This window comes from Apium graveolens, chromosome 3, assembly GCF_009905375.1.
Source record: "Apium graveolens cultivar Ventura chromosome 3, ASM990537v1, whole genome shotgun sequence".
In the NCBI taxonomy this organism is placed as follows: Eukaryota; Viridiplantae; Streptophyta; class Magnoliopsida; order Apiales; family Apiaceae; genus Apium; species Apium graveolens.
The window spans coordinates 275727288-275741050 of NC_133649.1; the positions used below are offsets into that span (position 1 = coordinate 275727288).

Genomic DNA, 13763 nt, shown 5'->3' on the forward strand with positions numbered 1-13763 from the left:
ATCCTCTTACAAGATCTTTCCTCACAAGTTCATTGATATTGTTGAAGTTGAGGTCAGAAAGTCTTTTATGCCAGTTCCAGCTGTCTTCCACAGCTGCTCCACTCAGTAGAAAAACTTCTGAATCGTCAATACTTGTGGAGACCTTGGATTCATATAAACTACCATGTCTTACCCAGTCAATACAATCTTGCCATCAGACTTACTGACAATTTCACAATGCTCCTCATAGAAATTGACATGGTAACCTCTGTCACAAATTTGACTCACACTGATCAGATTATGCTTAAGTCCTGCAACTAGAGCTACATTTTCAATGATAACATTTCCAACTTTGATTTTGCCATATCTTAAGTTTTTTCCTAAATTGCCATTTTACCATAAATGCTTGGGTCAGCCTTCTCCTCAAATTCTGATAGAAGGGATTTATAACCAGTCATATCCTGAGCATCCACTGTCCAAGACTAGAACATTCCTCTTGTCACCCTGCAATCAGTAATTTGAATCAATTAGGGTTTTTAAGGACCTGAACTTGCTTGGATCCTTTGGCCTTTTTAAGTTTGTTAACATATGCAGCAAAAGACTTTTTATCAGATTTTATGTTAACATCCTTACTATCAGTATTTATACATGCAGAAACAGATTTTGCTTTAATTAAAGAGGGTTTTAGTTTATAATAATCATAATACAAACTGTGATACTCTTTACATGTATAAATAGAGTACCAAACACTACCATAATGAAAACAAGTAATCTGTGGTTTATATCTAACTGTTCTATTCCTAAACTCAGATTTGGAAGGAACATCATTTATCTTTTTATTCTTCTTGCAAGAATTAGCAAGATGATTAGTGCTACCACATTTTGAACAGGTCTTTCTAGGTGTATTAGGAGGAGTTACATAATTTCCATTCTTATTAACACCTACCTTGCCATTCATATTTTTCCTAGACCTTTTCCTCTTGTCTTTCATCTGTAGATCCTTCAGCTTTTGATTAAGTTGTTTTAGAGTCATTGAACCAATATTTACTGATTTTATGTGAACTTGTTCACTCTTATCAGTAATTAAGTTTGATCTAGGTGCTGAGGTTGTACCTTCCTCATGGATTGACTTAACATAATTAACCCTTGGATTAAAATCAATGGTCTTTATATGAACCTTGTTCAGTTTGACCTTGCTATCAGTTTTTATTGGTTTTGTTCTCTCAGTTTCTTTTCCACTTTTCTTATCAGAATTAGATCTAGCTGAATATCATAATCCTAATCCCCAACAGCCATTCTCTAAAATTTCCCGAGTTGAATTTCCTGAGTTAGCCCAAAGTTTAATAACTTCTCTTTCTTTTGCTAGCTCCTTCTCTAGATAAGCATGTTCTTCTAACAATTTTTCTTTAAAATTAACAACATTATCTCTTTCTTTTTGAATTTCTAGCATAGAAAGCAACTCAATTTCTAGGTGATCTTCATTTTCTTTAACACAGAGTTTTCACTCTTGATTCTATTATTCTCTGAGGTTTGATCGCTATAACTAACATGCAAATACTTAAGAAATAATCTTAATTCATAGATATCATCAATATCAAAAGCAAGAGTAGTTGAGGTACCTTTAATTCAGCATTTTCAGCCTCAACGTCAGCTTTTGCCATGAGAGAATAATTGACTCAATCATCTGAATCTGATGAATCATCCCGGTTTCTATTCCTTGAGATCAAGGCTTATTTCTTCTCAGCTCTGGGTTTTCTGCAGTCAGCTGCAAAGTGTCTAATTCCATCACAGTTGTAACATCTCTCTTTTGACTTGTCAAGTTTTCCAGATCTAGGTTCCTTTCCATCAGTATTTCTTCTGTTGTTCTTCTTATCAGAGTTTGAGGAACTGGAACCTTTTCTGGAAAATATTCTCCCTTTCTTGAAGTTCTTGTAGACCATCTTCTTGAAGCTTTCAACCAGTAGGGCAGCCATTTGATCCATGTCTTCATTGTTGTTATGATCATTGTCAGTATCTGATTCAGTATCAGTATTTGAGTCATCGTCAGAATTTGATGATTCGGTATCTGACTGTAACACCCCCAGATACGGGGTCGGGGATCCGGGTCATCACGGTCTTTCTTTCCATAAATATCACTTAAACTTAATTAAAAATAAATAACCTCATGTTGTGACCCCACACTAACACACACCACAACACGTTATAGTCTCAGAGATGAAATTGAAATAAGTACAAGTCCTTGAATCCACAATTTAAAAGTTATTACAACCCAAAATGATTACTTAATAAGTTTACAGTTAATTGCCATTTTCTGCCACAAGTTATAATTATACATAATTGATTCCCAAAAGTAGGAATGCATGATCTACAGATAGATCTACCTCTGCAACTATAGCAGCTATGATATCAACGGGAAGACGCGGGACGCTTCCCACGCTCTTGCGCTGGGTCTGCTTGAGTCTGGCCATCTTTCCTAACTGTTGTTGTGTGATGAAAAAATGAAGCAAGAGTGAGCATTATAGCTCGCAAGGTAATATATAGTTTAATCAATAATGCAAGTATCTAAATAGATAACTTACTGGAAACCTTTATCAAGTGTAAGATAATTACTTACTGGATATAAGATAAAAGGGAGATGAAGTTACCAAATACTTCACTATACTTATATAATTTTAGAAAACTACTTGAACTACCACTGCTCAAAGTATAATAAGTTTTCGAAGTTTGTCACATAGATGAGACTACAAGATAAGACTTGAATTGATTCAGTCTTTGAAATATCAGTTGAAAGAATGAAGTTACGAGATACTTCATTAGTCCCGATATATATATACCTATATATATACATCTCATACACTCTTCTGCTATTAAAAGTATAAGCAGAGTTGTCATTTCCAAGAATTTTGGAAGGAAGATACTTTGACATAAACTTGATATCTTGCTGATCTTCTCTGACGCACGTTGAGCTCTTTCTGCGTGAATATGTACTTGAGGCTCTTATGGTCTGTGAAAATCTCGCACTTCTCTCCATACAAGTAGTGCCTCCAAATTTTTAAGGCAAAAACTATTGCCGTGAGCTCAAGGTCATGAGTAGGATATCTAATCTCGTATTCCTTCAGTTGTCTCGACGCATACGCAATCACCTTACCGTGCTGCATAAGCACACACCCTAATCCTTTGTGCGACGCGTCACTATATATCACAAAATCTCCTTTTTCATCTGGCAACGCCAACACCGGGGCCGTTACCAACATTTTCTTCAATTCTTGAAAACTTTTCTCGTATTTTTCTGTCCATTCAAACTTCTCTGTCTTACGAGTAAGTCGCGTTAAGGGGGCTGCGATCTTCGCAAAATCCTGTACAAATCTACGATAGTAGCCGGCCAATCCTATGAAACTCCTTACCTCAGTGGATGTGGTTGGCCTTTCCCAATTTGAAACCGCCTCTATCTTTGAGGGGTCGACCAATACTCCTTCCCTATTGATCACATGTCCTAAAAACTATACTTCATTCCTCCAGAATTCACACTTCGAGAATTTGGCAAACAATTGTTCTTCTCTGAGTATTCCTAGAGCTATCCTCAAATGCTCTGCATGTTCTGCCTCGGTCCTTGAGTAGATTAACATATCATCGATAAAAACTATCACACACTTGTCCAAGTACTTCTTGAATACTCTGTTCATTAAATCCATGAAAGCCGCTGGGGCGTTGGTTAATCTAAAGGACATTACCAAGAACTCATAGTGCCCATACCTGGTTCCAAATGCAGTCTTTGGAATATCTTCAGGTTTAATCTTTAGTTGGTGATATCCAGTTCTCAGATCAATCCTGGAAAAGTAGACAACATCCTTTAGCTGGTCGAACAGATCATCTATTCTGGGTAACGGGTACCTGTTCTTATGGTTAGCTTGTTCAACTTTCGGTAGTCGATGCACAACCTCATGCTCCCATCTTTCTTCTTAACAAATAATACTGGTGCTCCCCACGGGGACACACTTGGTCTTATCATACCCTAATCCAAAAGTTCTTGTAATTGTGTAGCCAATTCCTTCATTTCTAATGGGGCTAACCGGTATGGTGCCTTTGAAACTGGTGTCATCCCTGGGGCCAATTCAATAGCAAATTCAATCACTCTATCGGGTGGTAGTCCCGGAAGGTCTTGTGGAAATACATCTTCAAATTCGTTGACTACCGGAATGTCTTGCAAGTTGGGCACCTCCTTCTACGTATCCACCACATAGGCTAGGTACGCCTCATTTCCTTTTTCCATCATCTTATTGGTCTGGGCCATGGTAAAAAATTTATGCGTCTACCTCTTCCCTCTAAATATGACTCCTTTCTTCCCTGGGATATTCAATTTAACTTTCTTCCCCTTACAGTCTATCTGAGCATCATTGCTAGATAGTCAGTCCATTCCCAAAATTACATCGAATTCCCCTAATTTAAAAGGAATCATATCAATACTAAAAGATTGTTCCCCTATGCCTTACTCACAGGCGGGGTGAATCTGGTTAACAGGAATAACTCCATGGTTGGCTATTTCTATTAGTAAGGGTTCTATCAAGGGTTCAACTTTAAGTCTTAATTTATGCGTAAAGTCCCTCGATATAAAAGATTTAGTTGCTCCTGAATCAAATAAAACATTTGCATTGACTGAATTTAGAGAAAGGGTACCTGCTATCACATCTGAGTCTTTCATAGCATCTTGAACTGTCATGTTAAAAGTCCTCGCAGTAGGTGGCTTTTTGGAGGCAGCCCTGCTTGCTCCTGAAGCTGCTGGTTTGTTCATTGGGCATTCCCTCTTCCAATGACCCGGGCATCCACACTGATGACAAGTGGTGGTTGGAATGACAGCGGGGGTTGACGAAGGGCACTTAGTTGAATAGTGACCCTCTCGACCACACTTAAAGCAGGTTACTGGCTTTCCTTTATAATCCCCAGAGTGCATCCTTCCACAAGTGTTACAGGCTGGTAATGAGGGTCGAGACTGGTTGGAATAGGACATTCCTGAATTCTGGCCGCTCTGACTCACATTCACAGTTACGGGCCGCTTAAACCCAGTACTCCTTCCCGGTAGGGATACTGCTCCTCGATTAAATCTAGTTGGGAAGCTCCCTCCTGCGGGACCTCCGTCCATGCTCATACTTTTCCTCTTTATTCCTTTCTTCTCTCTTTCCTTCTGCATCTGTTCACTTCCGTCTTCTGCAATTGTGGCCTTTTGCACCAGAGTGGCATAATCTGTAAGCTCAAGGATTGCCACCCTATTCTGAATCCACGGTTTCAGTCCCTGCTGAACCTCCTAGCTTTCTTTTCTTCGGTGCTCACAAACTCCGACACAAACCTTGATAACTCAGTAAATTTTGCTTCAGCTCCAAGAACTTGAGCTCCATTTGGTTCTCCATAAACCTCGTGAAATATTTCCCCAAAAATAACTGACTGAACTTCTCCCAGGTTATGACAACATCTGTCTCCATGTTTTTCTTGGCCTCCCACCAGTAGTTGGCCTCTCCTTTCATAAGGTAGGTAGCAAATACAGTCTTCTGTGCCTCATCGGTACTCAGAATCTCAAAGGATTTCTCCATTTCCTTTAGCCATGCCCTTGCCTCAACTGGGTCGGCTGATCCGTGGAACTCATGAGGCTTAAGGGACTTGAAAGCCCTGAAAGAGTTTGTCACAACATTGTTATTTCCTTGAGGGGGTGGGTTGGGTTGACGTTCCAAGTTCTGCCTTAGTAGTTGCATGAACTGTCCCATGGGATCTATGCCTGGGTTTGGTACTTGTTGCTAAACCTCAGTTTCTCCTTCTTCTTCCTCTATCTGAAATCCTTCCACATCAAATGTTTCCTCCTCCTCTTCATACTGGGAGTCATCTTGTTCGACATAATCCTCATCTTCCTCTTCACTGTGTTCTTGGTTCCTACCATCCTGGTTATGGCTTCCCTGGTCCTCAAATCCAGGGTTCGCCCTAGTTCCAATCCTTCTTGGCGGCATAATACTGATAAATTTTGGAAAATTCAACGTTAGGTCACAATCATACATAAGATTGTGCCTTGCACAGTTTCTATAGTGGGGAGAACGTATCTCGCAATTCTATTATATTATGACAGTTCTAATAAGAAGTGCAGTAATAATAACGATAAAAACAGTGATCTCGTCACTAAGGAACTGAACTGAAAGGAAACAGATATATACATAATGCGAGAAATACATAGTTCGATCTGGTCAAAAGTACAACAATGCTACAGTCATCTGCCCAAAAGTGAAATACATGAGTCTATCTGTCTAGTCAGAGAAAGGGATACTATATACAAGTCAACTATCCCGGAAAACAGGCTCTTACTATGGCCTCGACTAACTAGATGACTAGACTACCACATCACTAGTCCTGAATCAATCACCGGAGCGGGTCAACTCCCACACTCTCTCCATCGCACGACGGAAAATTTAATCAGCCTGCCTCCTGGATATCCTGCCATGTCTGTCTCCCTGAAGTGATCGGAGTCTCGCACAGGCCATAAGCTCTATCCCAGTCAGCTCTCTCCTCAGAGATCGGGGTATGGTAGCTCTAGCCTCATGAGCTCGTGCATGCCTACCAGCTCTCTCTGCATCTAACTCTCTCCTGACCTCATCCAGTCAGGCCTCAGCAACAGCCACTCGAGTCCTCAGAACATCCTGAACATAGCCGTAAGCTAACAAAGACTGCCTTTGGGCAGGGTCGAGAGGTGGTGAATCCGGAGCTGCTGGGGGTTCCTCCTCGGTCTGCCTAGGCTCGGGGGTATGGGTCTCAGAGCTGTCATCGAAGGGGCTCCAAGATAGTGGTGGAGGGATAGGAGCTCTGACCACGAGGAGTGAGGGTAGAGGGGTACCAGTATACTCCACTATAGCTCTGGCATGCTCCTCAGCTACTGGGACCTCATCCGGGTCCTTCTCATCTAAAATCGCAATAACCTCTGTCTTTGTCTCCTCTGAGGGGTCCTCCTCCTCCATCTCATCCTCCTCAGGCTCCTCCTGATCATCGGCATCTAGTAGTGCCTCATCATGCTCAGGCCCGAACATCTCTGGGTCCTCTATCTCATGCACCTACACATTAAACGAGCTAAGTTACTATCATAATACTTATAAGAATTCCCCTATGGGTTTTAACTGTCAGCGCTACTTTAAGTAGTCCGACCATAAACTTGGCAAGAGTTCTGATTATCTTTGTGAGTTTATTATTATATCGTCGCATCATCTCTGAGGTTTATAACGCTTAGCTCTGATACCATTTCTGTAGCACCCCCAGATCCGGGGTCGGGGATCCAGGTCGTCACGGTCTTTCTTTCCATAAATATCACTTAACTTAATTAAAAATAAATAACCTCATGTTGTGACCCCACACTAACACACACCGCAACACGTTATAGTCTCAGAGATGAAATCAAAATAAGTACAAGTCCTTGAATCCACAATTTAAAAGTTATTACAACCCAAAATGATTACTTAATAAGTTTACAGTTAATTGTCATTTTCTGCCACAAGTTATAATTATACATAATTGATTCCCAAAAGTAGAATGCATGATCTACAGATAGATCTACCTCTGCAGCTATAGCAGCTATGATATCAACGGGAAGACGCGGGACACTTCCCACGCTCTTGCGCTGGGTCTGCTTGAGTCTGGCCATCTTTCCTAACTATTGTTGTGTGATGAAGAAATGAAGCAAGAGTGAACATTACAGCTCGCAAGATAATATATAGTTTAATCAATAATGCAAGTATCTAAATAGATAACTTACTGGAAACCTTTATCAAGTGTAAGATAATTACTTACTGGATATAAGCTAAAAGGGAGATGAAGTTACCAAATACTTCACTATACTTATATCATTTTAGAAAACTACTTGAACTACCACTGCTCAAAGTATAATAAGTTTTCAAAGTTCGTCACATAGATGAGACTACAAGATAAGACTTGAATGGATTCAGTCTTTGAAATATCAGTTGAAAGAATGAAGTTACGAGATACTTCATTAGTCCTGATATATATATACCTATATATATACATCTCATACACTCTTCTGCTATTAAAAGTATAAGCAGAGTTGTCATTTCCAAGAATTTTGGAAGGAAGATACTTTGACATAAACTTGATATCTTGCTGATCAGGCAAAGATACCAATAAGTAACCTTTTCTACTAGTAGATGGACGAATTCCCCACTGGTCATCACCCTGGGCGCAATAGGACCTATGCTGGACTGCCACTCAGCCACTTACGCATTGATGGACTCCCACTGAGCCACTTACACTTTCATGGACGCCCACTGAGCCACTTACACTTTCATGGACGCCCACTGAGCCCATGTTGCTTATGCCGACTCAAATAGATGGACTTACTTCCCGAACGTTGGGCAAGTAATCAAAATGTTTTTTCAAAACAACAACCTCGTTGCGAATATAAAATACACCACATAGTCGGATCCCTCAGGTTTTGAGCGAGTATTTAAATCTCCTTCGAAAGGAAGATCTTAATTTAAAAAATGAGTTTTGGGATCCGCTCTAACTTTTAAAATCATTTTGAAGACTCGAAAACATTTTAAAAAAATGTTTAGAGTAATGATGATTTAATAGAATAAATCATTCCCGGTACTTTAGAAAATATCTTAATATTATTATTTAAATAATATTCCCATAAAGGATAATCTTTATAAAAATAATTGAAGTAGAAGTTTTAAAACTCCTACTTGAAATAAATAATAAATAACCAAAGATATACTTATACGAAAGTACGATCTTTATTTGAATAATCGAAAATAAGTTTGATTATTATTCAAACTATCGAATATACCTTATTCGATTAATATTTATAGAAAACTATATATATATATAAATATATATATTATACTCGGGAACATCGACTCCTGTTTAGAAAAATGTTTACCTTCGGGTCCCCTATACTAAGGGTATACGCAACTACTGCTTATCTCTAGCATAGATATTATGCAGCTTATAAGCATTTGAATTGATAATAGAATATCAAGATTACGAAACGGGCATGCATAATGGGTAGAAAACTTGCCTGAGCGACTGGGGTGGTAAAAGGCCTAGGGCGAGTCTGGTAACCTATAAACAACATATAAGTTGGAATTAAACCACGGTCGCTTAAGAAACTAGTCTTTAACCAATTAGACCCTAACGTTCGCTTTTGCGCTTAACGATTCACATAAGTCGCTCGAGTACCCTCGGCTCCACCATTTTTAATAAATTAACCGTTATGAATTTTAAGGCAACTCTTTCGCGAATACTCTATCAATTGACCTATTAACTTTACATAATTGTTTCATACTCTAATTAGTCATTTAAGTACCTTAACCAAGGTTTCAAATTAAAGCAAGGGGTAATGGTATGTTCGTGAAATGTCGTTACTTAAAATGGTCGTTTCTCCTAAACCTTACATCGGATTCAAGCGAACCATATATCAAAACGAAGCTTACGACACAATATAGCTAAACATGGCAAAGTCACAGATTCAACATTTAGCTCTATGTTCCGAACACTAAGAACAAATAGTTGTATGAAATTGGGCATTACGACGGCTATGTTTACACAATTACCAAGTTTTAAACCACTCCAAACAACCACAATTCAACTCACAACCAACAATACAACCAAACATCATCCAAACCTTACTACATCAGTTCAAATCTCAAGATTTTCCAATTCTTTCAACCCCAAACATGAACTACTAACTATACTTAAGTTTCATTAACTATAAGCAAGATTCCAACATCCAAATCACTACAAATTCAATCCAAACTCTGAACACACAAGCATCATGCTTCTGATTTACTATAACAATCAAAACCATTCCTAATACTCAAAGTAAAGTTAGGGTTTGGAGATGTTATACCTTCCTTAGAGTGATTAGAGTAGCTAAGAAGCCTTAAGAAGCCTTGAGATAGCTTAGGAATGCTTGGATCTTAAAGGAAAAACAAAGAAAACAAAGTTAGTAACTTGAAAACACTATTCATCATCTTCTTCCTTGATTAATTGAAAGAGATTGTGAAGGAATTTGGAGCTTAAACTCCTAGGGTAGCCATAACTAATCATAAGGGACCTTGGATAATTACCTTGTAATTTAACAAAGCTTGGATCTTGATTTTTGGAATTTTTCCTCTTAAAAAATGAAGAAGGCCGAGAGCAATTGTTCTTGGGAGGGGTTTTTCTTTGTTAAATGTGTTTGTGGTGGAAAATGGAAGTGAATGGGATATTTGGCTGATTAATTGGTTGATTAAAGTGAGTGGAGTGTGACTAAGCATGACATCACCTTGGTGACTTCATCATTTGCCACTTGTCATCTTTTGGTGGTGGAAGTATCTTTTTATGCTAATCCTTGCTTAAATGCTTGATCATCATCCTTAATCCTTGAACTAATCTCTCTTGCATTACTTGTCATTTAATTGTTGTACGACTCGTTTATCGTTCATTCTTGCTAATCGTTTGAGGGATCATATCCGGGATCTTATTACTTGGGTTTCCCTAACCTTTCTTAATATATTATATTCCTTTTATGATCCTCTCTTATAATCCTTGAATTTAAATCCTTTTAATCATGTTACCTTATACTTAATTCTTTCGGTATCTGGTGGATTTTCGGGAAAAATCAAAGTGTTCGAATTTGGATTCTGACGATCTTTACATACACTTATATACTATATGTAGTACTAATAAGATCCCAGAATATCAATAAAAGAACTGCTACATAGTGTGGCATGAAAAGTTTTTTTATTCAGCATAATCAGCAAAATCACTATTCATATGGTTTACAAAAAGTCCAAATTTTTTGGGGTTATTACACTGACTTTACAATCATGGCTTTCCCTGTGGAGTAGCTTTTCCTCCTAACTTTCTCCTTTGGCTTCTCTTCAACCTTGAGTGCTACACATCTAGATTTAGATCCTTTCCTCTTGTTTCTTTACTCCATCTCTAGTTCATGAGTTTTCAGAACTCTATAGATCTCATCTAGAGGTGTGTTGTCGTTGAGTGACATTTATGTCATTTTATAACGCTCCATAAAGCTCTGAATGGTGTATTCGTACTCAAGTTGTTGGTGTTTTAATGTGTTTTCTAGTGTTTTTGCATTTCGGGCATTAATCTAGAATTCAGGTGAATTAGCATTGATTTGATGCTAATATGGTGTTAAGATGGTGTCCAAGGAATAAAGGCTCGTGAAGACCAACTCATTGCAGCAAGAAAAGAAGGAAATTTCAGTTTTTCCAGAAGTCCGGCGCTCCCGCACTGTGCTAGCGCGCGCCCGCGCCATAGAAGCAGAATGTTAGCGCGCCCGCAGTGGTGAAGCGCGGCCGGGCCAAGTCGGGATTCCAAATTCCTGTTTCAATTAGAAGACTGTTTTTCTGGGCTTTTGGATCAATTGGGTGGCTATTTAAAGACAACAAAAAGACGTTTTTCATAACGGAGCTTAAGGAGAAGACGACAAGAAGACCTTAGCACAATTCAACGAAGGCGAAGATGATCTAGTTTATTCTTGTGAATCTTTGTTCTAAGTTGTAATCTTGGATGCTCGTTTCTTGTTTTGTTGAACCTAATACTCTGGATTACGTACTTTGTTTATTATTTTTTATAAAGACTACGTTTAGTACACCATGCTTTCATCAGAACCCACGTTAATGATGAGTCCGATTATGGGCTAATCGTTATCGTGGGGATCTAGCGGATTTATTTATGGATTTCCTTAGTTAATTTATTTCGATACCTTAGTGTGTGGTGATTGTATGATAACCTAATTTAGGTTGTGCTTATTCATCTAGTGAGCGTTGCAAACTTATAAGATAGCGTGTTAATCTTTAATGAAGCGAAAATGAATTTAAGGATTTAGAACTTGTCATGCTAGAATAGGTTCATGTGTTATTGTTATGCATGATTCGTAGGTAATTTTAACCATCTTACTTGCCCTATGTAATCACGATAGATAACTTGTGCATTAAACCGTTATGTTGTGAAATTCTATAGACATATAGGGTCTCAATATAATTGGTGTCTATTCAGTTTCTATCCCTTTTGTGGATGTATGATAGTATGTTATTCGTGCAACGAAAGTTGGCGTTTAGCGGTTTCGTGTTATCTGATTAGTGTCATCACCATTATATGCAAGGTTAAGAACGAAAGGGCTATTGAATGAAGTATTTAATGAAGTTAGAATCCCATGTTTGTGTCATATATTATTCGACTCTCTTTAATCTCTTAGTTAATGTTTTCTAGTATAATTTTTAATAGTTAATCATAGTATAATCAAAACTCAAATTGTTATCCATCTTAGCACCATATCAATGTTGCATACGTGCATAAATCACAAAGTTAACCTAAACCAGTCTCTGTGGGAAAGAACTAGAAATAATTCTATATTACTTGCGATCGCGTATACTTGAGTGAATTATTATCGCGTGTTTAGCGAATAACAAGTTTTTGGCACCACTATCGGGAACTCGGTGTTAAGTTTTAGTTTATGTGTTTGTCATCAGTGATCGTTAAAGTTCATTGACTCGGACATTGTTACTTACCTACTCTTTTCCTTATCGTGTTTCAGGTACTCTAGCAAGCGTGTATGCATACGCATTCGCGGGCTCGTAAAAGAACTCTAGATTAAGCCGAGGAGGAAGCTGTAGTGATTCGAAGGGAAGTTTTTGAGGACAAAGAGAAAGTAGAAGAAGAGTAGAAAGTCGAGGAACCAGCTTTAGTAGTGATGGGAGATCAAGCGGAAATTCCTAAGGCTCTGATGGACTATTCTCAGCCTAAGATCAATGATATTCAGTCGAGCATCATCAGACCAGCCATCTCGGCTAACACTTTTGAGATCAAGTCGAGCACAATTCAGATAATACAAAACTTATTTCAGTTTGGGGGTTCTCCTACAGAAGACCCCAATATGCACATCAGGGATTTCATTGAGATCTGTGACACTTTCAAGTTCAATTGGGTAACTGAAGATGCTATCAAGCTGCGACTCTTCCCATTCTCTCTGAGGGATAAAGTAAAATACTGGTTATATTCTCTACCACCAGGGTCTATCACCAAATGGGAGGATCTTGCTCAAAATTTTCTCACACAAATTTTTTCTATGGCGAAGACTGCTGCAATCAGGAATGCTCTTACTCAGTTTGCATAGCAAACTGGAGAATCTCTGTATGAGGCTTGGGCTCGATATAAGGAGATGCTAAGGAAGTGCCCACACCATGGCATGCCTGATTGGATAATTATAAACTATTTCTATAATGGTTTGGGCGCACAGTCTAGACCTATGCTCGATGTAGCGTCTGGTGGAGCCTTATGGGCCAAAAGCTATAATGCAGCTTATAAGTTGATTGAGCTCATGGCAGCTAATGAATACCAGAATCCTACGGAAAGAATGTTACAAGGCAAGGTAGCAGAAATTCTTGAAGTAGATACAGCTACTGCTATAGCTGCTCAACTTTAAGCTTAGACGATGAAAGTGGACTCTTTGGCTAATTATGGAGTTAATCAAATCACTAGTGTTTGTGAACTTTGTGCGGGGGCACATGAAACTGAGCAGTGTGCTATTTCTAGCGAATTAGCATAATTTGTGAGCAACTTTCAGAGATCACAGCAGCAAGCTCCAGCCACTTATCATCCCAATAACCGCAATCATCCTAACTTCAGCTTGAGCAACAATCAGAATGCGGTGCAACAACCTTATCAGCCATAGACAGCAAAGCAGTATAACCCTCATGGTTTTCAGCAACCGCAATATGCCCCTAGGCAACAACTTCAAC

General features: G+C 38.7%; 1 non-coding gene across 1 annotated transcript; it reads right to left on the minus strand.

The window, feature by feature from the left end:
* Window positions 1–13105: 13105 nt before the first annotated feature.
* Window positions 13106–13212, minus strand: LOC141716421 (small nucleolar RNA R71). Its single transcript, XR_012573132.1, has one exon. It is a non-coding gene; the product is annotated as a small nucleolar RNA R71 (small nucleolar RNA).
* Between the last annotated feature and the right edge of the window lie 551 nt (window positions 13213–13763).